Source organism: Ascaphus truei, chromosome 7, assembly GCF_040206685.1.
Source record: "Ascaphus truei isolate aAscTru1 chromosome 7, aAscTru1.hap1, whole genome shotgun sequence".
Taxonomy (NCBI): Eukaryota; Metazoa; Chordata; class Amphibia; order Anura; family Ascaphidae; genus Ascaphus; species Ascaphus truei.
Genome location: NC_134489.1, coordinates 47,292,068 through 47,317,620, shown reverse-complemented (window position 1 = coordinate 47,317,620; position 25,553 = coordinate 47,292,068). Strand labels below are relative to the sequence as shown.

Sequence of the window (25,553 nt, the reverse complement as noted above, 5' to 3'; positions counted from 1 at the left end):
TGTGCACTGTAAGTCCAACGTGTGCATGAGAGGAAGCAACGTGGGGTGCGCACGTGCGTGCGGGGCGGCGATTCCGCGCCGACGGCTGCGGCGCAGAGCGAGGAGGAAGGACCTCGTGGAGCATCCCACCATGCCGAGGGGTAAGTGATGAAGCTGAAGGGGGCTTGTGTGGTTGTAGTGGAAGGGTCTGAGCAGTGTAAGGAGAGAGCCGTGAGCACCGCCTGAGACGCTGTGTGCTCACATTCCTAACAGCAGCATAGTGTTCTGTCCTAGTGCCTAAGAAGGATGGGGCCACCCAGTTCTGTGTGGACTATCGGCAGCTCAATGCGGGAACGGTGTCAGATGCTTATCCAATGCCCCGTATGGACAAGCTGTTAGATGAGCTCTTGGGGGCAAAGTATCTGACTACCATGGACCTGTCCAAAGGGTATTGATAGATCCCCTTGACCCAGGAGGCTAGGTAGAAGTAAGTGTTTATCACTCCAAGTGGCCTCTATGAATTTTTAGTGATGCCATTTGGTATGAAAAATGCTCCTGGTACCTTCCAACGCCTGGTCAACAGATTACTGGAAGGGATGCAAGGGCATACCTGGATGACATTGCAGTGTTTAGCAGTTCATGGGACAGTCACTTAGTTAATTTAACAGCAATGCTGAACAGAATAAGGGAAGCAGGGCTTACATTGAAGTCCTCTTGGTTACTCCTGATCCATGTTTTGGGGTCCTAGAGTGTCAGTTCTTGGACCCAGCTATCGTATATGCATTACTGTGGCTATACAAATTATGCGACAATAGAGATTTTTTGTGTTTTTACCTGTCCAGGGGTGCCAGCAAGCCGGAATTGCATAGCTATGAGTTTCAGGGTGGGGTTGACGGAGAAAGTCTTTACAGATTGTGACTATGTAGCAGGGTTCCCGAGTTACAGGATACCCCAAAGATGTACCCGGGAATCAGTTAAGATTCTCAGATACATTGAAGCACAATTCTCCTGTCAAACTCCTACCCTGAAAACGTTCTTGCGACTCACCACTAGGATTCCTGCTGCAGCACAGTCCGGAAAGGTAAATGGGGCATAAGGGGTTAATGTATCCCTGCAACATACCCGGGTTCCTAGTATAAAGGTGGGATGCCCGTTATATGACCAGGTTACCCTCTATCCAGTATAGGGGTTCAGGGGATACGCCAGCTAAGTTACAAAGCTGAGAGGATTTGGTAAAATAACAGGTCAGGTTTTTACATAGAGTTTGGGATAAGGCTAGTGAGTATAAAGTAAAGATTCTAATTCTATCCCACACACCACAACAGACTTAATTATTTTAGCCAAGTAAAGTGTAAAAGCATATTTTATTAATGTGTACATTTAATACAGGTATATATGTTTGATGCACTGTATATGAACTGTAGGATTTCCAAGTCCGGGTTCCGAGAGACCAGATGGCCACCAGGCTGGGTGCCACTATGTCTACTCTGGTCCCAGACATGAAAGCCTCAAGGATGCCAAGGTGTTAGGGTAGGAGGAGTACTGGAGTTACACTTATTTTGTGACCGTATCCTGAATGCAGTAAATAGGGACCTTCGGGAGATTTTTGTATCCCCCTTCTCTTCGTTTTTAGTTCTGGTTACCACTTCCATATATGTACCGGCTGTGGATAATAACTTTTGACAAGCATATAATTAGGTGAGCGGTTTACCAATCTGATGTGTGAACACTGGGAAATAAACCTGTTATTACATTTGTTTTCAACTTGTGCTGTGTGGAATTCTGTGGTCCACGAAAATTATGTAATGACAAATATTTCCCTTTTCAGGAAACCAAGATTTTCTTTTTTTAAATGTAAGGATGCAAAAATGTTATACAAATGTTTAGATATGATATAGAAATGTGTTGTTATATTATATATATGTTTTATTATTTTAATTAGCCCTATCAACACGATAAATGCATATTAAGCCTGGAGTTCCAGAGTCACAAAACATTCTTCATGAGTTCTGGACCTCATACAAGGTTGAGCATTACTCACTTACTTTTCCTATTGGTGTTATTGCTCCAGCTCAGTCACTGAGTGCTAGCATCTTTGTCAGAGTTTGAGATCACTGCATATAATAGGCTAGGCCAGTGATTCCCAACCTTTTTTTGTTTGGAGGAACCCTTGAAGTATTTAAAAAATCTTGGGGAACCCCTATCTGGCTGACACATATTAGGTTCGACAGGGGTAAATCACAAAATTTCACACCTCACGAGCCCCCTCTATTTCCCACCTTCTACCCATGTATTTCTCTCCCCTCCATCTCACTCACCCTCCCCCCTCGCATGTATTTATCCCCTGCGTCTCAATCTTACTCCCTCTTTTCCTCACTCACTCCCTCCCACCCTCTCCTCTCACTCGCCCCTACCTTCTGTTAATTACCCCACTCTCACTCAATACCCCCTCCAAAATACATACCAAAAAATCCCATCCCCCTAAATACATATAACCTCACCCCGCAATACATAATAAAAATACCCCGCCCCCACCAATACATATTAAACTTGTAAAGTGAGAAGGGCTGAACTGCTCCCAGGAAAACAGATTCGGGCCACACGGGTAAAATCATCATCATCCTCATATCTCCCCCAGCACCCCTCATCATCCACATATCTCCCCCTGTTCCCCTCATCATCCTCATCCTCATATACCTACCCCCTGCATCTCACATCACCCCCCCTGCATCTCACATCACTCTCCCCCCCTGCATCTCACATCACTCTCCCCCCTTGTATCTCACAACATCACCCACCCCCTCCACATTTCACATCACCCTCCGCCACCCTGGATCTCATATCATCTCTCCCCCTCCAATATGCCTACCTCAGACGGGAGGCGAGGCTGGTATCCTCCGGTTGCCGGCGGAGGCGGCGGACAGCAGAATGGCAGAGCAGGAAGGGCTGCGCGTGCTCGCCCTAGCTAGCAGCAGACACCGGGAGTGCCTAGTCATGCTGCTAGAGTGTGCTCCTAACCTGAAGTCCTTAGAGCGAGCGGGTTCTGGGGAGGGGGGTCCGTGGTCTGTAGGAGGAACCCCTGAGACTGCTTCAAGGAACCCCAGGGTTCTACTGAACCCTATTTGGGAATCACTGGTCTAGGCCAAACGTCCATGTTATAATTTAAAAAAAAAAACTTGCGTAAAACATTAATACTGTACTGTACCGTAAGACTACTGTACATGCCAAAATGCTGTGGGGTAGACTTTACTGCTTTTTGTATTACCACATGACTTTATTGTACACGTTTTATTTATTGTTTGTGTTTTCTGCTTTAAATATGAATAACTGAGTAGAATGATGCAGCTGGTGCTTTGCAATGCATTAACCGTGAAACAGTTAAAAGTTGATTCATCCTGCGAGGTTATAACGATGCTGCTTTCTGACCCCTCTCCTCTGCAGTCTGATGGCTGTTGCAGACTGGTTTCCATGGAAATCCGCGGAATGAAGTTCCCGATTCCACGCCCACCTCCCCCTGTGAGTGTCACAAGCACGCCGTGCTCCCCTTTTCTCCACATCACCTCTTATACAATTTGTCTGGATTCGTTTTCTTATTCACAGCTGATTAGGAAATGTTTTTTTTTTTTTTTTAATATAGTTTTCTACATATACTTTTATAATACGCCCAGATGTTTTTGTAATAAAATTTCTGCATATGAAAAGAATTGCAGCGCTGTGGGTTTCTTATCATACACCTACAACTAGGTCACTTCACATCAGCTGCAAACATGTGCTGGGGTTTGTTGTATAACAGCCACGTTCGACGTAGCACGAATCAACTTTTAGAATAACTTTCAAGGACATCCATGAGGTGCAGGGTGGAAGCGTCATCAAGAGCAAGATCATTACTACAAGAGACCCTGCCCTAAGCTGGAAGATGGGGGGGTGTGTGTACTGCACTGAGAGGGTAGTAAGTGCATGGAACAGCATGACAGCATCGCTGATAGAGGTTGATATAATGCTACCTTCAGTACCTATTACATTCTAGATATAAAAAGTCAAGGAATAAACGGAATCTGGGGCTTTGCAGCAGTTTAGGGAAATGGCATAAAGTGTGGACTGTCATTTGTATTTCCAGGTATTCATTAGATATCCTGATTAATCATACCATAGCAGATTATTTTTTTGTCACATACAAGCAATGGGAATTTAATGTTTACTTTAATTATTTTGGAGCTATTTTATCAGGGACCATTTTTGCAGCTGGGAGACTGTATATACATCCCCAGCACCGTGCTGCTGCCCCCCCATGAATGTTAATACTGCTGGGTGTGATGTTTGTTAAATCCCTCTGCCTGTGCCTCACATTTCCTGGGGGGGAAGGGACCTCTATGAAACAGAACTCTATCAAACATTTATGCCCTTACTCCAGCTGCTCTGCCATGACTGCTTCAACTGCTGCTCCATATTTTATGATGCTAACAATTCCATTCAAAAATAACATAAGGCGGCAGTGTCCCTCCTGTCTGGCTGATCTGAGTTAATGTATTATGCATGAGTGGAGGTGTCCCCAACCCTGCACACACACACGTGCCTTCTGATGAGGTCCTGATGTAGAGCTCTTATCTCACACACAATGTTTAGTGCTGAGGGTCACCAGTTACTCATGCGCAGAGGCCCTGAGAGCAACTGATGCAGGAGGTACAGCATGCAAATGTAGGGAATTCTCCATTGAAACTACCCCCGGTCACACACCCTCTTACTTTTCTCCACAGTCCTAAACATACAACTTCCTACATATCACACAGGCTGAATGAATCTTCACATTCTCACATGAAGCCTCATCTCTTACCTCCCGCTAGAAAATTCTGGGTTTTAGTTTAGCAAAGGTTAAACGTGTCCGTAGCTTTGCAGGTAGCAGGCAAAGGCTAATTCGTAGCAGAAACATGATCACTTTGCAGTACACTCGATAAACTCTTAATGAGTAAGAATGACAAGGTTACTGTATAAGGAAACTCTGAGTCTGCTGATTATGCTACAGGACAGTAATCTAAGTCCTCGTTCAGGGTGCCAGAGGCAGGAGTTGGAGGGAGGGCGTTCGGGAGGGAGGGCGGCAGTCTGCTGGGCGATGTGTGTTTATCCTCTCTGCAGACTTTTTCAGGAGTTGAGGAGGCGGGGAGGGGGCGGGGCTACAGACGGCAGGTTAGGGATCCAAGATGCAGTCTTGAAATCATTCTCAAGAATAATTTCATTGGCTGCCGAGGTCCCAATGACGCTGCTGCAGCTTCAAAAAACGATTTTTTTGTTTATTGAAACTTGCCAGCGTCAACTCCGTACTTCAGAGACAGGGCAGCTGCTACCCTGACAACCAGTATTCAATTTGAATACATTGTGTCCCACGGCAGCTCGCACGGCAGCACGCCCTCCCTCCGAAGCCTGCACCCTGAACGAGGCCTTAATCCTAAATGCTATATTTCTCTAAAAATATGCGTTCACATTAAAAAGGCAACACATTAATAGTTTTAAAATGTAGTCCTTTTGACTAATCTGGCATAACATTTTTTTTTAAATTCAAAATTGTCTCTTAAACACTTAAACCTCAGCTGTTGAGCTGTAAGCCATCTCACCTGAGTGCCTCGTTGCGCTAGCAGTCACAGTGCAACAATTTATCAGTGGAATACAAGAACAGAAGGCATGCAAAAAGGATCTCAGCTGCAGCTCTGGTGGGAGGGATGAGTATATTATCAGCGGATTCACAGGTATCTCAATATGTACCTGTAATTGCAGAGCTGGGAATGGTGTGTGATTAGCTGCGTTCAAATGAGATGCGATGAAAGGTTATAAATGTATTATGAACTCAGAACAGAATAAACATATATACATACGTATACACACACACACACACACACACCTATATATATATATATATATATATATATGGGAGAAAACACAAAGTATACTGCATCAGCACAAATAATAATGGTTGCCCAAAAACTGTCAGAAATGTGTGATAAAATATTAAAAGACAGTGGTGCTCGAGGATAGAATTATTATAGCACAACAAAAAAGTATCCTTATAACAAAGCACACGGACATACCAGAAAAGTTATTAGTATTACAAATTTATTGATAAAAACAGGGGGAGAAATATAAAAGAGGAGTGGGAGTCTGTGGAGGGGGACCCCTGACTTTTTCCATAATAGGAGGCTTCTGCAATCCGTTTATTGTTCATACCAACTACAACGGACATTGGTGATGTATCATAACTTCACAATACTGTGATACATGCTCTTGTATTGGATTTTTTTATATTACCCCAGGCAACATTGACTCTATGTGAATCTAGGGTAATACTACAGGCATATCTTCATCTATAGTACATAGGTCTGCAGTAACGTGTCATTCTATAGAATAGTGCCTTTTACTGAGCTACCAATTTTTTGGATTGAGTGCATTTGATTGTCTATCACAATAGCCATCTGTGACTTCATTGACCACTTAGTGTGCTTTTGTCCTCATGGTATATTTGCATTGTCAGTTGTGAGTCCCCCTCCTCTTTTATATTTCTCCCCCTGTTTTTATCTTTATATCAATAAATTTGTAATACTGTACTAATAGCTTTTACGGTATGTCCGTGTGCTTTGTTATAAGGATACTTTTTTGTTGTGCTATATATATATATAAATAAATAAAATGAGTGTTATATATATGTGTGTGTGTGTGTGTGGTACAGAGGAGTACCATGTCCAGATCCCTCAAGTGGGGCTGTATTTCAGCAGAGATGCAGCAGGCGTGAGCTCAGGTGACCTTTTAACATAATGAAATACAAGACAAAGGTCTTGGGAGACACCTACTTACAGATTCTCCTCCACTGGAGCTGATAATGAAAAAACAAGAGACTCCTCAAAGTAACTAATGGTATATCAGTCCGGCTAATGGAGCCAGCTCTAAATATCCCATCATCTGTCCTCTGCAGAACAATTGTGCTTCTGTATAAAGGAAACAGGCAGAGTTTCTTCCTTCCGCTCCAACAGAAAATCCACAAGCCAAAGAAGGATAGAAGAAGAGCATTTCTCTGCTGAGAAGGGTTGAGAATCAAGCAGAGCATTATCCCTGTGCTAAACCCAAAGGAAGATAGGATAACAGAAGATAAAGCTGGTCTCCCCAGTGCCTCATTAATTATCATAGTGACATGTGGCATTTCACACTGATACAGGCCAAGGCTGCCATGGTTTACTAAAGCTGCAGCTTCCAGGAGGGGTTAAATCCGCTGTAATCTCACACAGTGTTGTCAAGGCTCAAAAACGGAAAGTTGGGAAATTTGGGCGATTAAAAAAAAAAAAAGCTATTTTTAATAATCTTGACTTTGTTAAGACTCTACTGAGTTATGTGTGGATTTTCATACAGAAATTTACAGATTGCAAAACTCACATCTTATAAATAATACTGCATTTTAATTAGTGAGAATTTCCTCCCAATGAAAGAGACAGTCCTCCCAATGAGCGAGACTGTCCTCCCAATGAGCGAGACAGTCCTCCCAATGAGCAAGACATGTCCTCCCAATGACCGAGACAGTCCTCCCAATGAGCGAGACAGTACTCCCAATGAGCGAGACAGTCCTCCCAATGAGCAAGACATGTCCTCCCAATGACCGAGACAGTCCTCCCAATGAGCGAGACTGTCCTCTCAACGAGCGAGACTGTCCTCTCAACGAGCGAGACTGTCCTCTCAACGAGCGAGACTGTCCTCTCAATGAGCGCGGCTGTCCTCCCAACGACGAGACTGTGCTCCCAACGAGTGAGACTGTCCTCTCAATGAGCGAGACTGTCCTCCCAACGAGCGATACTGTCCTCTCAATGAGCGCGGCTGTCCTCCCAACGAGTGAGACTGTCCTCTCAATGAGCGCGGCTGTCCTCCCAACGACGAGACTGTCCTCTCAATGAGCGCGGCTGTTCTCCCAACGACGAGACTGTCCTCTCAATGAGCGTAGCTGTTCTCCCAACGACGAGACTCTCCACTCAACGAGTGAGACTGTCCTCTCAATGAGCGAGACTCTCCTCTCAACGAGCGAGACTGTCCTCCCAATGAGCGATACTGTCCTCTCAATGAGCGCGGCTGTCCTCCCAACGACGAGACTGTGCTCCCAATGAGTGAGATGTGTTTTCTGCACACTGTATAATCACTTCAGATCTTACATTCTTCCTCACTTTTGCGGTAGAGATTCCTGTACCAGCAGCTGTATTTATGCCTCTGAATTATTCATAGCTCTTCAGCTTTGCTTTAAAAATGAATGGATTTGTTTTCCAGTTTTAGTGTCTTTATTTTCGCTGAAGAACATGCAATTTATTTAAATTTCCTGCTCCCAAGTGACCCACTGGATCTAATTATAGCCCATGTTTACTAAGCAGTGTTATGCCATAAGATACATGAAGGTGAATGGGCTGGGAGGTGCAGGGCAACCGTCATCTGTCCCAGGGCACAGGACTAGAGTCTCTACCTAGGCCTCAGGTTGTTGAGTGGAGGGGGGGAAGTGTTTGCTCCCTTCTCTCCCCTCGTCTTTACCTCCCCTCCTCCCAGGCCCTACCTGTGGAGCGGGGTCCATCTGGGCCCTAGTCAGATAAGAATGGCCCACCCAGGCGTCCGACAGCGAAAAATGGGACCCAACCTTTCAGCAGGCCTGGGAAGATGTCTTATGGGAGAGTTCTGCTTAGTAAATATGAACATTTGTCTTTATTTGCAAAATATATAAGTCTCTTCTCTATCCCATAACTCAGGGGTGCGCAAACGTTTCCCCCTGCGGCCCCGTACCTTCTCTCCCCCCCTCCTTTACCTTGTCTCCGGCATCAAATGACACCGTGGGGACATGTGACGTCGCAATGCCTGATGCCGGCAGCGATAAGGTAAGGGAATTTACAGAGGCCTCGCGCAGTCCCCCAGCATTTAATTTAAATGCTTTGGGGAAGAGCACAGGACCTCTGTAAGAGCCGCGCAAGTTTAAAGGGATAATTGAATATTAACACATTTTCAGTGTAATCGGCTTCCTTCGATCCCTTAAAATAACTATCTTACTTATTTCTACCCTGTAAAAAAAATGCTTTTCTTTTCTCAGGGAACACTGAATTCAAGCACATCTGCTCTTTATATTTATCAGGAAAGACTACATGGCCTCAGCATTTACAGCTTAGAGGAGAGAAGGGAGAGGGGAATATGAGAGAAACATTCAAACACATCCAGGGTCTCTGCAAGGTGCAGGATAGAAGCAAAGCAAATGAAAACAAGAGGTGGTGTGTGGGATGCACTGTGAGGAAGGCTTTGCTCACTGAAAGGGTAGTGAATGTGCTGGTAGAGACATATACATGGGATTCACATGAAAAGAAAGGGAACGTACATAGCAAAAGAAGTAGTAGCCCAGAAGGGAGGGCGTATTCAGGGCCGCCGACAGCTTTCCTGGGGGCCCAGATCTAGTGTTTCCACCCTGGTGCCACCATCCCCCTCCCTAGTGTGTTGGCAGCCTTGCGAGCTCCCCTCCTCTTTTACACTTCCTCGCTCTCACCCCACTCTATTCATTCTCTCCCCTCTCTCACTCTTCCTCACCCCCCTCTTTACACACTCTCCTCTTACACGCACTCTAACGCAATCCCACCTGCCTGCCTGGCCACACATAGACACACAATCACTGCCCCCACAAATAAGCACACAAGTCCACACAATTTCCCCCCACAATACAACACCCTCCAATACAACACCCTCCCACAATACACACTACAATAACCTGCCACACACTACAATAATATACACACACAATTCCCCCTACACATACACACAACATTCCACAGAATTCCCCCCATAATAATACAATAACCCCCAACACAATACAACAAGCCCCACTCCACACAGACACACATTAAACCCCCATACACAATACCACCCACTCCACACACATATAATACAATAACCCCCCACACAGAATACAATAACTCCCCCCCCCCCACACACACACACACTACAATAACTCTACCACACAAAAAATAAAATAATCCCCCACACACAAAATACAATACTACACACACACACACACACACACACACACACACACACACACACACACACACACACAATATAATAACCCCCCCATACACACACTGCAATAACCCACACACAATACAATACAATAACTCCCACACCCAAAATACAATAACCCCCGCACATAAAATACAACACACACAAACCACCACCTTACCTTAGTGGCAATCTCAGTCAGACCTTTGGTGCCGCGTCTATCCTCATGCAGATGCGGAAGCTGGGCCTGACTTCCTGGCGGGCCTAGAACAGCTGGGGAGGACTGTCCTTGGCAATCCCACAGCTACAGGGCCAAGGACAGCTGTCCCTCCCCCCCTTGTTGGTGGCCCTGGGCGTATTGACTTCTTAGGGCCTTCCCTCCCCAAGGCTGGGATGTGTCAACCTGTCATTAAGGAAAATTAAGGAAAATTAACTTGACCAGTAGAGCTCAAGGCAAGATAATGACAGCTGCTGATTGGCTGCAGCTTGGCGGGCTCTTGGAACAGAAGGGGTATAAATACAGGTACCTTTTGAGTGGCTACTTACCTTTGTACCTGAGGATAACAGACACATAGCTGCCCACCCCTACCTGGTTTTGGAAATGGTATGTGTTATGAATGGCACACTTGTGAGCACGTGAAAAAGGTTAATACTTCAAGCTATCCTGCTGACTCATTTACCTCCCCGCAGGGCCCTCCAGATGAGCAATATCTCCCCCAAAAAGTCACACTACACCTCAATTCACTGCAATCACCAAGAATAACTGTAAGGTCTTACCTCCAAAGTCTTTGGTCCCTGCGTTCTAGGAATAATATGTAATTAACACAAAATCAAATGTAGCAAAATGTGTCCTAAAATGCATTCAATTTCTTCTAAAAAGGTACTTGGTTCAAATTAGACATTTGCACCCTCAATATCGTGGCATGTTTGGTTCTACTTAATCCACCCGATTTCACGACACAAACGTATTTTCATCCTGATTGTGAATTATATCAGATTGGATTTATTGTATGTAGCCAGGTCCCCCCTGCCTGTCAGCACCCCCCTCACCTTGCTGGCGATCGCGGGTGTCGGCGAGTCCAATGGCGGCCCCGCCAGCCGATCGCAAGAGTGAGGGCGGTCAGGATCCTGCTCGGGGGTTGCCGGGGACGCGTGCGGCCGGTTGCCAAGGCTGCGATCGCGTTGCAGGGCTCCCGGTGCTCCCAAAGCAGGGCGGCGAGGGCGCCGCCATTTCGCATTGTCTCACGCATGCGCAGTGAGAGCCAGGTGCCGGGGAGGACCCCAAACAGCTCGCGCATGCGCAGAGGAGAGCCCGCGAAACCCTAGCCTACCAGGGAAGGCTCTAAGCAGGGACTACGAGTCCCATGAGCCTCTGTGCACCCCACGTGATGCCAGGGAGCCAATAGGGCCTAGGATCTCTCTGCAGAGAGGCTTACTTGATACATTTTGCGCACTCAGCCCACGCTAGGTCAGTTGGAGCTGGGAGCAAGAAGGGGAAGGAAGGGTGTAGGGAGCGAGTGAAGCTCCTGCACCAGGTAAGGTTCCCCAGGTCCCAGACAGGCCCAACTCCCCACCAGATTAGTGGGTAATCATAAGGGATGGCCCCAGGTTAGGGACCCTGCCCTTAGGTGTGTGTGGTGTTCTGTCTTGTCAGGGTCACGGCTGTCAGTGCTGTGAGGTTTGACAAGAAGGCATTGTGTGTTTGTGCAGCACGTTTGCTGCAAGTACCCAGCAGGTTGCCGTGCATTGCTGCAGGTGTTGGGAGTAGTAGGTAGACGTAGTCAGAGAGGACCCGGGCGGTATGGGAGAGGTAGTGTGGGTGCAGGTGGTCAGTGACCCACCTGCATAGGACATGCTACCCCGTAGGCCCCTATGAGTTTCCCCTGAAGCCACTTAAGGTTGCTGTGCTGTAGGGACGGCCTATAGCAGCAGCGAACATCACCTTTACTGTTAGTGTTAGCTGTGCGTCCGTCCAGAGGGTTGGGCGCCGATCATCATCGTTGCTGCCAAGGCCATCCGGTTGGGATCGCCCCAGATGGTAGTTCCTGTGTTCACCCGTCATCGGATCCTTTTCGAAGCTCCGTTGCAGGCCCAAGCACTGGAGTGCTCGGCAGGTAACCCTTATCACCAAGTGCACCAACGATCCTACATATTATTACTCCGGGACTAGTGACTGCGCAATCACACAGATCATCTCACTAGGAAGGGTGGGAAACGTACTTTGTGTGTGGTTACTGGACACGGGGTGGGATCACCGGTGAAAGGGGGATAGCGTCCTGCGAGACGCATTAGTTAGTGTCTCTTCTAGAGAGGGACACCTGTTGATTTATGATACATTCATGCTATGCAGTAAAACCAGTTCTGTTTTACCACTGTTTGATGAGTGACATATATTGTCCTGCGAGGAACCACTCCCCCTCTGGTGGGAGCCATCGCAGGTGGAGGCGCTGCACCGAGTACAGGGGTACTCATATATACATACCCCAGGTTCCCCGTGGCGGAAGCTCAGCTCTCCTGGGAGCCTAACAGGTAAAGCACCACACCTGGTAACAGTAGGTTCTCCGCACTCACACCATATCTGCGATTGGGTGGGGGGGAATACCCGTTACATGTATATTCAGTAAATCTGTAAGAACATGGGGGAAATGAATAGCGACCCTTTTGTCACCTGCTCTGCTACTCATGAAGGGGTGGGGGATTTCTAGGATTTTGCCCCTCCTCCACCCCAAATATATTAACTCCAGATGAAGTTAACTCTTTGTGTTTTGAATTTGATGGGCAACTACATAGAAAAATCGCAATAGTATGTTTTTTTTTTAAAAAAAAGGGAAAAAAAGTTATACAAAATGTATCACAGCAGGCATGGGAACCTAGCCAGAGTTTATGCATGGAGAAAAAGGTGGCTGAGTCCCCAATTTGGGGGTATGTGGGAGATAGCATGAGAGCTTGGCCTTAAGGCAGCAGTTATTTACTGAGGTGTTTGGATATGGTTCAAGGTAACCTAAATCCCATCTTGGTTTAAGGCAGGAATGGGGGAATTGATGTTGTCAGGGCTGGCAAGGTTCAGGTGTTTGTTATACTGTATATATATATATATATATATATATATATATATATATATATATATATATATATATATATATATAAAATCAAAAAATAAATAGATGATACCGTTCTGTGGCTAACGAAATGCTTTTATTTGTGCGAGCTTTCGAGATACACTGATCTCTTCTTCTGGCGATGTTACAATGTTATATATAACCCAGGCTGTGCTCAAAGCTTGGTTTTGAAGCAAAAGGTGGCACTGTGTGCTCATTTGCATGTCATTTCCCAGAATCCCTTGCTGCAGTGGAAGTGCTGTGTGCTGGGTGATAATGGTGAAAGGCAGGGCTGCAGACCTATCTAAGACATGCAAATGAACATACAGGAATATTTCCATTTCCTATATGCTTTACTGTGGAGGGTTTTTGTCATTTTGTTTTACCCACCATAACTTTACTAAGTGTGATGTGTATAAATATATATCATTATGGTTGTACAGTGATAAAATGTTTGGTGGTTTTGAATTTAATAAATTATGTGGCCTTTACCTCCAACATGGTGTGTGATTATTTTATATAGGTTAAGGGGAGAAAATGGGCCCCGGGCGGTGAAGGTTTTTCTTATAGAGTGTGATGTATTGGTGTGTAGATAAAGTGGGTTTCCTTATATGCTGTTAATATACTGAAGCTTGCATTCTACAGTTTATATATTTGTCCATTTGGTCAAGTTATCCTCGTCCTCTGTGCCTTAGGCCATAAAAAAATATTTTGTAAGCTCTCCGGGGAGAGAATATTTGCTACTGTATTTTCTGCTTCCATTAGCAGAGCTGCAGAAAAATAATGTATTGTTCCAATTAATTCCCTACATTCGATAGAGCTTTTGTGTTCACTTGTTCTATTTATTAAGAATGGTTGTAACACAAGCCTTGGAGGGCGTCAGGGTATAAATGATGCAGATGTTTAGTGTCAGTGACATGGGATTTGCAGTGCAGTGACACAGAAATAAAATTGTGCTGACACAGACAGCACAGATTAGGAAAATGAACCAGACTGTATCATGAAGGCTGTAGGTCATCTTTGTCAAAGTACACATGCCAATACTCGACAGCATGAAGGATGAGGGGCACACTTGTGTGATAAAACACTCTAGTGCAATAACACACATTGTAATGACACACCCGTGTAATAACAAATGCCATACAATAACAGACACAGTGTAATGATACACACCGTGTAATAACAATGCTATACAATAACACACACAGTGTAATAATACATACCCGTGTAATAACACATGCCATGCAATAATACATAGAGTGTAATAACAGATGCCATTTAATTAAATAATAATCCCCTCCAGACAGATCTTTACCTAGCCAATAATGCCAATGATGATGGAGTGAAAGACTAGAGGGGAAGCCAAGGGCCTTTAACACACCCAGACATTGCTGACCAGATAATGACCTATCCAAAGAGAATTACTATTAGAGGCTACATCGTTTACTTTTTTAGAATATTTATACAAATATGACAAAAAGCCCACCCCCCTACTGGTCTATTCCACTGATCTTCCCAAGGACAGCTCCCTACCGCCCATGTGGAAGGCTCGTCCATCACACCTCCCCTCACCCCCTCCTCCAAATGGCTGTCTTCTGCCCACCCTCCTTCTAAAGGCTGCACCCTCTCACCAATTCACCCCCTCTCTCCCATCACCCCCTCCTCTTCCATCCACCACTTCCTCTTCCAGACAACTCTCTCCCTCTCAACCAGTTCCACTGGCTCTCTCTCCTTCCCACCCATCTCGCCCCTGCTCCTCCAGAAGACTATGTGTCACCTTTCCACACTCTGCTCCTCTGGACAGCTCTCTCCCACCTGCCCCATCCCTCAATACTCTGGATGGCTGCCTTTCTCCTGCCCTCCCCAGACAAATCTCTTTGTGCCACCTACTCTTCATGTCCTCTGCTTTTTGGTAATGTGACAAAAATGTTGACCATTCGGAGAGCAGAGAGATCAATATTGCCTGGAAATTGAAACCATTTAGCCTATAATAACATACTGTATATACTGATGAGAGAGAGGGGGAAAAAAAGCGATAGAGATAGATCCCCGCATTCATATGTAACGGTCCGGTTGGAGATTTGTCCGTTACTACGGTGTATGGTGCATATACGGTGTATGGTGCATATACCTTCACTTGTGAGACAATAATATCGCTACCTGGATGACATTTAGATGTATACCAATGTATCTAGGGTTTAAACACGTGAGTGCTCCAAGCCAGCAACATAGACTGTTTTAACAATAGTGGAAGCTTTTCCACACTGATGGTTCCACTACTTATGCTTATATATATACCCTTTAAAGCTGCTGTTCAGTCATATCCTGCATGTGTGTTTTTTTTAATAAATCAGTTCTGTAGTAAGAAAAAATACTTTTAGCATTTCTGTTTTAAAAAAAACAACTTTGAAAGACCAATTTTCTTGTATTCTATTTTAACAGCCATTTGCTAAGGCACTGCCCTTCATGTCCTGTCACAAGCCCTGGCACACCCCTTTGTCAGCCCTGCCCTCCCTCTAGCACATGTCAGTGCAGTAGTGCTCATGAATATTCATGAGCTTCCACTGACTGACAAGCAGAATATAAACAAATCCACAGCTTTTAATATGTCACCAAATTTCGACCTATCAATACATGGAGAACGAATTGACTGGCAGCTATACAGTTCTATAGGTAATTAGAGATTGCACACATACAACTATTGAAGTAAAAAAATAAATGTAAAAAAAAAAAAAAAAAACTGAACTGCAGCTTTAATAGGTCTGTATTTATGAACTCTGACATCTATCTGCATTGATTGTGATGATCAGATAATACTTTGTCACATAGGGTTATACAGTGCTATTATTAATCTTCTTACCTGTAAGATAATTGAATCGTAGTAAATAGACACTCTATTAGACAGCAAACTAGATTAAAAGATACTTACCTTGAATGGTTTACATGTCTAGCTACTTCATTATGGGGTTATTTTAATGTGTGAATGTGATATGTGTTTTTTTAAACTAAACTAATTTGAATAAAACTTTATTATTTCTCTCCTGTTTTCCCGGTCTCTATAGGCCAAATTTGACCTATAAACAGCACTTACTGTTGGACCACTGTTAGTCCGTTCATTGTATACTTACATTAAGTGCTATATATAGGGGGAATCCTTTTCTGATCCTTCTTGGATCAAATCTGTTAAAATGTTTGCATTATTCCCCTAAGCACCTGTGTTAAAACTTTCCAATTATATTTAGAATACATGGATGAGCGGCCTATCTCTTTTATATCTACCTCTCCCCCCAGTAAAGTCACGCACCAGGCAAGAGGATATATACAGTAACAACAGGAATGGTTTATTCACTCTGTACAGCACATAAATTACACGGCAGGCTCCTGCCCAATGCAATACTGTCAGCTCTGACTGAATGGCCACTACAGGCCAAGGGCACCCGCAGCCGTCCTAGCCCTTCCCCACCACCTAGTGGAGGCAGAGGTATAGTCCACACTCACTCTCCCCCGAGGGAAGAGCACATGGGAAGGCCCCAATCTCAGGCTCCCAGTTTTGTGACCTGCCTTCCTCAAGTGGGGGCAAGAACTACTAACTTTAGGGCGGTACTGCCCTTAAGTACAGCCAGGAGGCGGGCACCCCGTTGTCCCAGCTACAACAGGCTGTATCACCCCCTGCTGTCACTCAAGTGCAGTACCAAAAGGGAGGGGGGAAACCCCATACCAACTACTTGCAACCTGATGGTACCAGGGTTACTGCCAGCTCAAGGGCAGAATAGTAGCCATCAGGTGACCTGGCTACACTTACATACACACATTGTTTTGATGTTGCTAAGTGTATTGTTATTTTCACTGGCAGTGGAGGGATTGTTGCAGTGGCTGTAATTAGCAGCGTAGAGACTTCAACCCTGAGGTCTGTTTTAAATTGTCTCTAGCCAGGTTATCTGAGCTTTTCTCTTTCTCTCTGCACAGTGGAGTGTTTGAGGGTTGTGCTGCCCTGGGAACAATCACACACAATTTACACAGCTGGTGTCTACAGTATTTCAAAAGAGAACCATGGGAACGCAGAGTTAAATTGTCAGCACTGGCTGGTTACCTGAATAATGTTCTAAAAGCCTGGCTTCTGATGAAGGAGATTAATCAGCACTTGCTAGCACATGGAAACTGTCATCTAGCCCCAGAAAATGAACCTGCAGCTAAATTTGAGTCCAGAAAATATTTTGTTTGGATGTGCTACTGTCAATAAAATGATGAGAACACTGAACTGTGTGCTCAACGAAAACTCACTTAAAATGCACACCACTAACAATGCAATATATAACTTTTCATTAATATTATTTAATTTTAATTAAAAGTAATATATTACATTGTTAGTGGTGTGATTAAGTGAATTTCTTTCGAGCACACAGTTCAGTGTTCTCATCATTCTACTGATTCACTTTCAGTTCACAGTTTGCACCCACTCATTTGATCAATATCGCTTATTTTCAAGCTACAGTTCAAGCTGCCGTTTAAAAAAAAAACAAAACAAAATTCCCATTCAATATGTGCATCAATACAATCTGCACACTGACAAGTGATTAGCTAAGCTAAGATCTATGTAGATCGACTGTAATAGATCGCTGCTAGGGTTATTTATTCAGTTCAGTTCTTGCACAGGCATTTTGGGGCAATGTACTTCCTATAATATGGATTGCTGGGGGGCAGTTACTAAATACAAGTGGTTCACTGCTAGAGAGAAGGAGCAGGCTCAAGAACCACAGGCCTATCTGAGGGGGGAAGGGACTGCAACTTGGAAATGCTTCCTACATTAGAAACATTAAAAATGTCTTTAAACATTTTTTTTTTTTTTAATGCTACAAGTATTTTCTTATAGTACAGAACTGATTTATAAAAAAAAACCACACATGTAGGATATTGCTTGAACTGCTGCTTTCATATACTAGTGTAACACATGAATCCCCCGATCTCATCTAGGGACCTTTGTGGGAGAACTACACATATTACCAGTGTGGTGCAAAACCTGTCAGACTCACAGGAGGCCTGAGCACTCCGCTGATGGGAACCTGGGGTGTATCCTGGAACGATACTTACAGTGCCTCCTCCTGTGTAGGATTCTAGAGTGTAGAATAACCCCTGACACAGGACCCACATACAGTAACCACATACACCAGGTTATAGATAAACAGTTTACTATATACAGAACAGAGATAACCATATAACAGTAACAGTCACCCTGTAACACTAGACCTCACAGGGCCATAACCCTACACCTTATTCCGCAATGCCGTGTACCCAAGAGTCCCAAGCCCACCCAAGTGTGAGACAGCGCTGCCCACTAGTTTGAGTAGATGGTCGGTGCACGTGTTGTGAGGAAGGTACCTGCCGGGTATGTCCACACCCGGGCGCGCAGATGCTGTACTTGGAATCCCTGCTCCTGAAGGATGATCCCCCAACGTGATCCGCCTCTACGGGGGATGGCTCCACCTTTGGAATGTCTCTTACTGTATGTCTGCTAGCTGCAGAGGGTGATTCCCTTTGTCATAAGTGGCCAGATATCCACGCTTCCTGGCTGTAATATTGCAGCATATTCAATATATATTTGCAAATAAACTGTAGGAAGTCTTTAATGGTTACATTATAATTAGGTTTCAGCACCTACTGTACCTGGGGTAATCAGGATGTTTTGGACTGAAATTTTACACTCAGATTGTAATATACAGTACAGTATTTATCACTAAATACAGTTTATTATACAAACACTGTTACTATTGTAGTGCCAACGGTCTCAGAAACGCAGAGCATGTTTCCACCTCATTGACTTCCACTTCCGTTCCCTGGTCCAGACTGCTGTCTTTTATACATGTTCAAAGATATGCACAAAAATAGACATTTCCTAACGTTTTCTGGCTGCAAAACTGGTGCGAAATACTGCCCCAGATTCATGAGAAGAAACCCCACTGGTTTCAATAGGGAAGCTGTTTAAACAGTCTGTAATGCTTTGCAGATGTCAATTACTGACTGTTCTAGAAGACATCTGCGTTTTCTCAACTATAAGAGAGTCAGGTCTCAATTTTAATATTGACAGCTCATTAGGAAGATCCCCCAGGGAATCAGATGCTCACAGGTTGATTTGTATAATACATTTATTAGTTAGAAGAAGGTAATTGCATCCCAATTAAGACAGAACCTGCTTATAATACAAACTCATCTGCTTAACGATATGGATGCACAATTCCAGCTCCTCTGCAGCCTTTCCTACAGACACCTTTAAACTGACCTACTACTGTACAGTATTGTGTGTGAGTGTTTTGTGGAGGGTGTGTGCTTGTTAGCTGAGTACTGTATGTTTAAAGTTTTTCTTCATAAATTACAATCATTGAGTGTGATACAAAATGTTTGCTGTTCCAGTGTTCCTGTATATTGTGGGTGTTACAAAAGATAGTGTTAGTGTGTTCATTATGTGTGTATTACAGGAGGCTGCGTGAGTGTGTATCATTGTTTGTGTTGCAAAAGCTTGTGGCCGTGTAACGCTTGTGTTACAGGAGGCTGTTTGAGTGTATCATTATGTGTGTGTTACAGGATGCAGTGTGTGACTGGGGGTCATTATATGTGTGTATCAGTGCACATTGCCCGGCGTCCTCTGCATCTCTCTGTTAAATTGTAATGTGGTCCAGCGGTCCAAGAATTGCACTGAGTAATGCCGGGGATACCTCACCGTTTGCTCAGCCTGGATCTAAGCAGCAGGGTGAGCTGGGAGAATAGCGATAGGTAAATTGCGTTCCCCTGCATTAACCCTCCACTACTGTCTACTCGCGGATTAAAGCTCGCTGGGGACCATCCTAATAACTCAATCTGCCAGCAGGGAGCACAAAATCAAGCCAAACATGATGGGAAGATGTGGTTGCTGTGGTAATGTTGAGATGCCCCCAATGGAATCTGTATGAAAGACTGAGTGAATGTGGCAAAGAGAAAAAGATAGACGAAAGAACAAAGGGAGGAGAGAGAGAGAGAGAGAGAGAGAGAGAGAGAGAGAGAGAGAGAGAGAGAGAGGAGAGAGAGAGAGACGAGAGAGAGAGAGAGAGAGAGAGAGAGAGAGAGAGAGAGAGAGAGAGAGAGAGAGAGAGAGGAGAGAGAGAGAGAGAGAGAGAGAGAGAGGAGAGAGAGAGAGAGAGAGAGAGAGAGAGAGAGAGAGAGAGAGAAAAAAAAAAAAAAAAAAAAAATTAACGATGGAGAAGGGCTATTTGTCCGGAATGAGTACTTGTGATTGGTGCAGTGATCTGTAATCCTCTGAGGGCAGGGTAAGTTCAGAAGTCCATGCATCGCTAATGATATAATCTCCATCATGGCATGCCAAGAAGCCTCTCCCTATCCCCCCTTAAAGATCAAAAACACGGATCCTATCTGTCAGATCTCCAGCACACGGCTACAGAACCGGACACTTTAAAAAAATAAATGCTGCCGTTGCTGTATGTACGGCAAGGCGTTTGGTGTGTGAATTGCAGAAAACAAGAGCTGATATATAAATACATCAAGTGGATTTTCATTACAACTCGTAGTCAGGGGCGTCCCTGGGAGAAAACACAGCTTGAAAAGGAAAGCAGAAACACTATGCAGGCGGATTCTGGATGTGTCACTTGGGAGCAAAGAGAGAGTAGGGAAATAGAGCGCGATAGATAGACAGGAAGGCATGGTCGCTATTGCATAGTCTGTGAACCTGCTACCTTGTGCTGGAGAAGAGATAAACTGCATTGAAATTAGTGGGTCTCAAATCTTTCTCACTGGAGTCTCTGGGGGCTTTGTAAATGAAGATATGATCCTGTATTATCAGTAAGGTAGAACCTCACCATCCCTTCTATCGGGGATCTGTTCTGCCTTCCACGAGAGAGGAAAGTGAGGCAGTGACAGTACTGCTACCTCAGGGCTGAACTCATCACAAAGGTGCCCTTCTGTGATGGTAACTGAGAGGACAGGTCGAGTGGATTTACTTCCCTCAGAAACATTTTCTCCTCTGCTCTCCGCCTCTCCTCTCTCACTGTGATACATCTCCTCCTCTTTATCTGACACATCTCTTCTTTATTTCATGCACATCCCCCCCCTCCTCCTTTCCTCTCCCAGATACATCTCCACCTTCCACTCTTTTTTGGTGTGTTGGTAATCTACTGTACCTCTCCGATTAAGGCTGTTCCACCCCTCTCCAGGCATTCCTCTCTTTAACATTAATTTCTCCCTTCCTTTACTTTTTTCTGCTATACCTCTGTTTTTGGAACTATCTTTGTTGCATAATCTCTCTCACTTCCTCTCTCATTCAATGCTTCCCTGCAGCTCCTTAGACTTTCTTGACTTTTCTTTCGTTTGCTGCTTCTCCTCTCCCTGTCACGGTTTATATCAGGATAACATTGCTCTCACCATCTGTTTGGGAGTTTAGCACAGCAGTGCAGGGGGTTTGTGGGCTCCTGTTCTCTTCAGGTTCTGGGGGAGATGACAGATGTTCTTTTCCAGTTAGCCAGGAAAAAGCCTTGGGCTCTTTAGTTGTGGAACTCCATGTATTCCTAATCTTGACATTACCAGAGACCTGCAGTGTTGATTGATTAACCCCTTAATTGCCAAAGACACACGAGCATCACTCTATTAACCCTGTCCCTATCAGAGACCTGCAGAGCATCACTCTATAAACACCTTCCTGCAGAGCATTGCTCGATTAACCCCATCTCTCTTTCTTCCCTTCTGCCTGAAGGCCTCAGGATTCAGATAATTAAAGTACTTCTGTCCTATAGGATTATCACAGCAGTAATAAAGCAGAGTTCCTCATTACAGATCCGACATAACAAGATCAGCTCATCTGTGCTTTCCCGGTAATGGGAGGTGATATAATTCACTGCAATTAATGCAATTTTTACAAAGTCGCGAGCTCTGTGCTCAGAATCCATGGGAGCCTTTTATAGCAAGATCAGAAGCGGTTATGGGATATTAAATAAGATGCATTTTGTACGCGTCTCTTGGTGTCAGTGTTCCCAGATTCTATCTGGCCCTGCTTGTGTCATTGAGCAATCTATGGAGCAGTTGCATGGGGCAAGAGCAGGGGCTGTGGAATGTTAGAGCAAGTGGATACACATGATTATTGGACATGTATCTCCGGTCTTACTATTGTGGTGGCATAATGCTCTCTAGACTTATCAAAAAGTTACTGGTGATTAAAAAATAACAATCAAACGTGCACTGTAACACAGTGTCCCACTCCTGATGCATCTGCTGCCCAGCACATCTACAGTATACAGTACTGGCTCAGGATGGAGAGAATCATTAGGGGAATAAGGGAGATTTCTTTACGTGCCACAAACTTTCATTGGAATGAGGGAACCTTTATTTTTTTTGAGGGATATAATTAGGTTTGTGTTCTAGCTGCCTCCTGTATAGAGAGGGTACACAGACTAAACTACAGGAACTCTCCAAATGGTTCTCAAATATGTACTGAAGTTACGATTCCTGTGAAATACTGCCACCTGCTGGGCGCGATACTAGCTGCTGCAAGAAAACAGAACAGGTAATGTATGAAGAAAGGGTATCCCGACCCAGAGGGTGTTTTGACCCTAGAACCCCACTCCCTTACAGCCATATTTGTAGGTAAGTCTAATTGGTCGGGGCAGATATCAGTTGCCTAGGCTCTGCCTCTGAGGTGTAGGGGAAGCTAGCCCTGATTGGCGATATTTGGGCGGGAAATTCTGGTGCGGGAGTACATAAGTGGTATGGCAAGAGCTCAGGGATGCTCCCTTTGCTCAGCCAGGGATCTGAGTTTATTGCCCCACCCATTCCCCTTTTCCAAATTACAATGCACAGACACTGTCATATATGGCTGTCTTATACAGAGACTGTCTTATACAGTAAGTTGTTAACCTTGTCATTAAAAAAACCCCATTATCTATATTTAATTTTTTTTTGTGTTCTTTGGCTATTTTTTTGTCACAGCATCCTGGGGAACCCTGCGTAAGGCAATGGTTAATGTAGGGGTTATATGGTTCCCCCTGTTGGGAGCAGTTTGTAAGTAGTAGTAGAAATATGACTTAAGGCAGTTCCTGATGCTTCTTAACCCTGTTTATCGACATTACATACTGTATGTTTGCCCACTTGGTTTAAGACAAGAGGTATGGTTTTGGATTATGATTGGCAGGGTCCAGATTTGGGCGTTAATAATGGTTTGTGTTAGTATTATGATTAATAAATGCTGTATCTTTTACCTCCATCCAGGTGTCAGTGTCCAGTTATTTCTGAGGGCTAAGCAAGGGAGTTATAGGAACCTCAGGGGGTCATAAAGGGATCAGTATAGCAAGACATATTAAGCATTTAACGGAAGCTAAGACAGGCCTTTATATCCTGCAACAGTATATCAAGGCGCTTTTCCCCTTTGTGTGTCAACTTGTGATTTGAGGCGAGTCAACAATAGGAGAAAATACAGAGAGGAGTTATATGGAGGAAAATGAGGAGCTATAGTGAGCAGTTATATAGAGAAAATAGAGAAGTTATAGGGAGTGGTTATATGGAACAATGTGAGGAGTTATAGGAAGGTGCCATATGAAGCAATATGAGTAATAGAGATGATTATATTGAGCAGTAGGAGGAGTTATAGAGAGTTGTTACATGAAGAAATAGGAGGAGTTATAGGGAGTGGCTATATGTAAAACGCACACACAGCCCATGTAAGGTCAGAACCCAAATTCACCAGATCATGTATACTGTGTGAAAAAGAGTGCTACTATGATTGTGACCTAATGTATAGAACAAGATACATAAAGTCCTACTGCTACATCTAACGTGACATATTGTATAGTTAAATACTTATCTGTTTGTCTTTTCATAAGCAAGGGCAATTCTTTGGCCAAAGTATTTTAAGACTACAGTACAACCATTTCATGGTATGGCCCACCTGTAGATCCTAAAACTGCTGCACCTGCAAAAATAGCTATATGTAAGTGGCTCTATGTAGCAATAACAGGAGATACTGTACATGGGGGGAGGTGTTAATATAAAGCAATAGGAGGAGTTATAGAGGTGAATTTATGAAGCAATAGGAGGAGTTATAGGCAGTGATTAAATTGTGCTATAATAAGCGTTGTAGGGAGTGGTTATTTGGGGCAATAGGAGTTATAGGGAGCAGTTATATGCAGCAATGGGAGGAGTTATAGGGGTAGGTTATATGGAGAAATAGCAGGAGTTATATGGAACAGTAGGAGGAGTTTTAGGGGTAAGTTATATGCAACAAAAGGAGGCGTTTCAGACAATAAGAGCCATTGGCTACTTAGAGTGAATACATACATCTGCACCTCACTCATGTGTGCAGATATCACCAAGCTTAAGAGATGTCTCATAGGATTTCTCAAGTGTTTTATGGCCACCCGGACCCTTATAACACTTCTGCATTATTAAGAGGCCATGAATACTGTATGATATAATGTCATATAGGAACCTGCATAGATGTATAATATAACAGTATCACAGTGGAATCTTATCAGGAGCCTGATGAAACCTCCAAGGAGGAGAAACGCGTAGAGTGTATCCTGTAATTTGTATCCAGTGCCCAGCAGTGACCGAATGGGAGGCTCCATACAGCATCATCTGTCTATCTCGAGCAGCCTCCAGGGTCTACATCCAGGGATCGAACCCGTAAGTGCGGGAGCCAAAAGACACGGACGTCTCAGTGTACCGTGAGCATTGAGCAGAGAGACTGCTCTGCAACCTTCACGGCTGCTGTTGATCATTTTGATCTATCTGCGCATAGAATTCATAAACCATGTGAGTGCGATTTTACCCTTTTCTGCAGATAAAAAGTGTCTTGCAATTTTGCACTATGTTTGTTCTTCTTTTCTCCATCCGGTATATGCTGTGAGGACCTTTACCATAAGCGGTTCCCCATATGCAACAACCCCATAAAGATTGCAGTGTAAAGGAACCTTTATGCACATCATAACACAGATAAATCTGTGAATATAAATTTCATTGGGATATTGAGAATTTACCACAAAACCAAGGCTCAAGACATATTGCACTATTTGTATACTTTATGTTCTTTTATTTATATGACTTTGCGCTCCCTTATCTCTCTGGACACCTAAGGAACCTGAGGCTGTGGCACTGTCCCCGATCAAAGCTAAGAAGGTGGCAGAAGCTCTGAGAAGGATTTTTACTAGGATAGGGTTCCCTAGTGAGATTCTAACTAATCAAGAGGCGTAATTCAAAAACCGTTTGGTGAGAGGGAAAGGGCGATTTACCAAATCCGGAGTACAAAGACATCCTGCGGGGACACCTTTTGGGACTGCCAGACCTGGTGGAGCTTGCCAAGTGGGTGGGAATTAATTAGCTAGGGGAAGATGCAGCTCGTAGGGGCATTTCCCATTGGCTAATTCGTATTTTCCGCTCACCCGGCTTTTTGAGCCGGCTTGACACGCCTCC

General features: G+C 44.3%; 1 protein-coding gene across 2 annotated transcripts in view; it reads left to right on the top strand.

Moving 5' to 3' along the window:
- Window positions 1-3,666, top strand: part of LOC142499210 (leucine-rich repeat and fibronectin type III domain-containing protein 1-like protein) — a 28,040-nt gene extending 24,374 nt beyond the window's left edge. For both annotated transcript variants that reach the window (XM_075608246.1, XM_075608245.1), the window contains exon 5: window positions 3,421-3,666. The gene's annotated coding sequence lies outside the window, so the exon portion shown is untranslated. The remainder of the gene's footprint in view (window positions 1-3,420) is intronic.
- The last annotated feature ends 21,887 nt before the right edge of the window (window positions 3,667-25,553 follow it).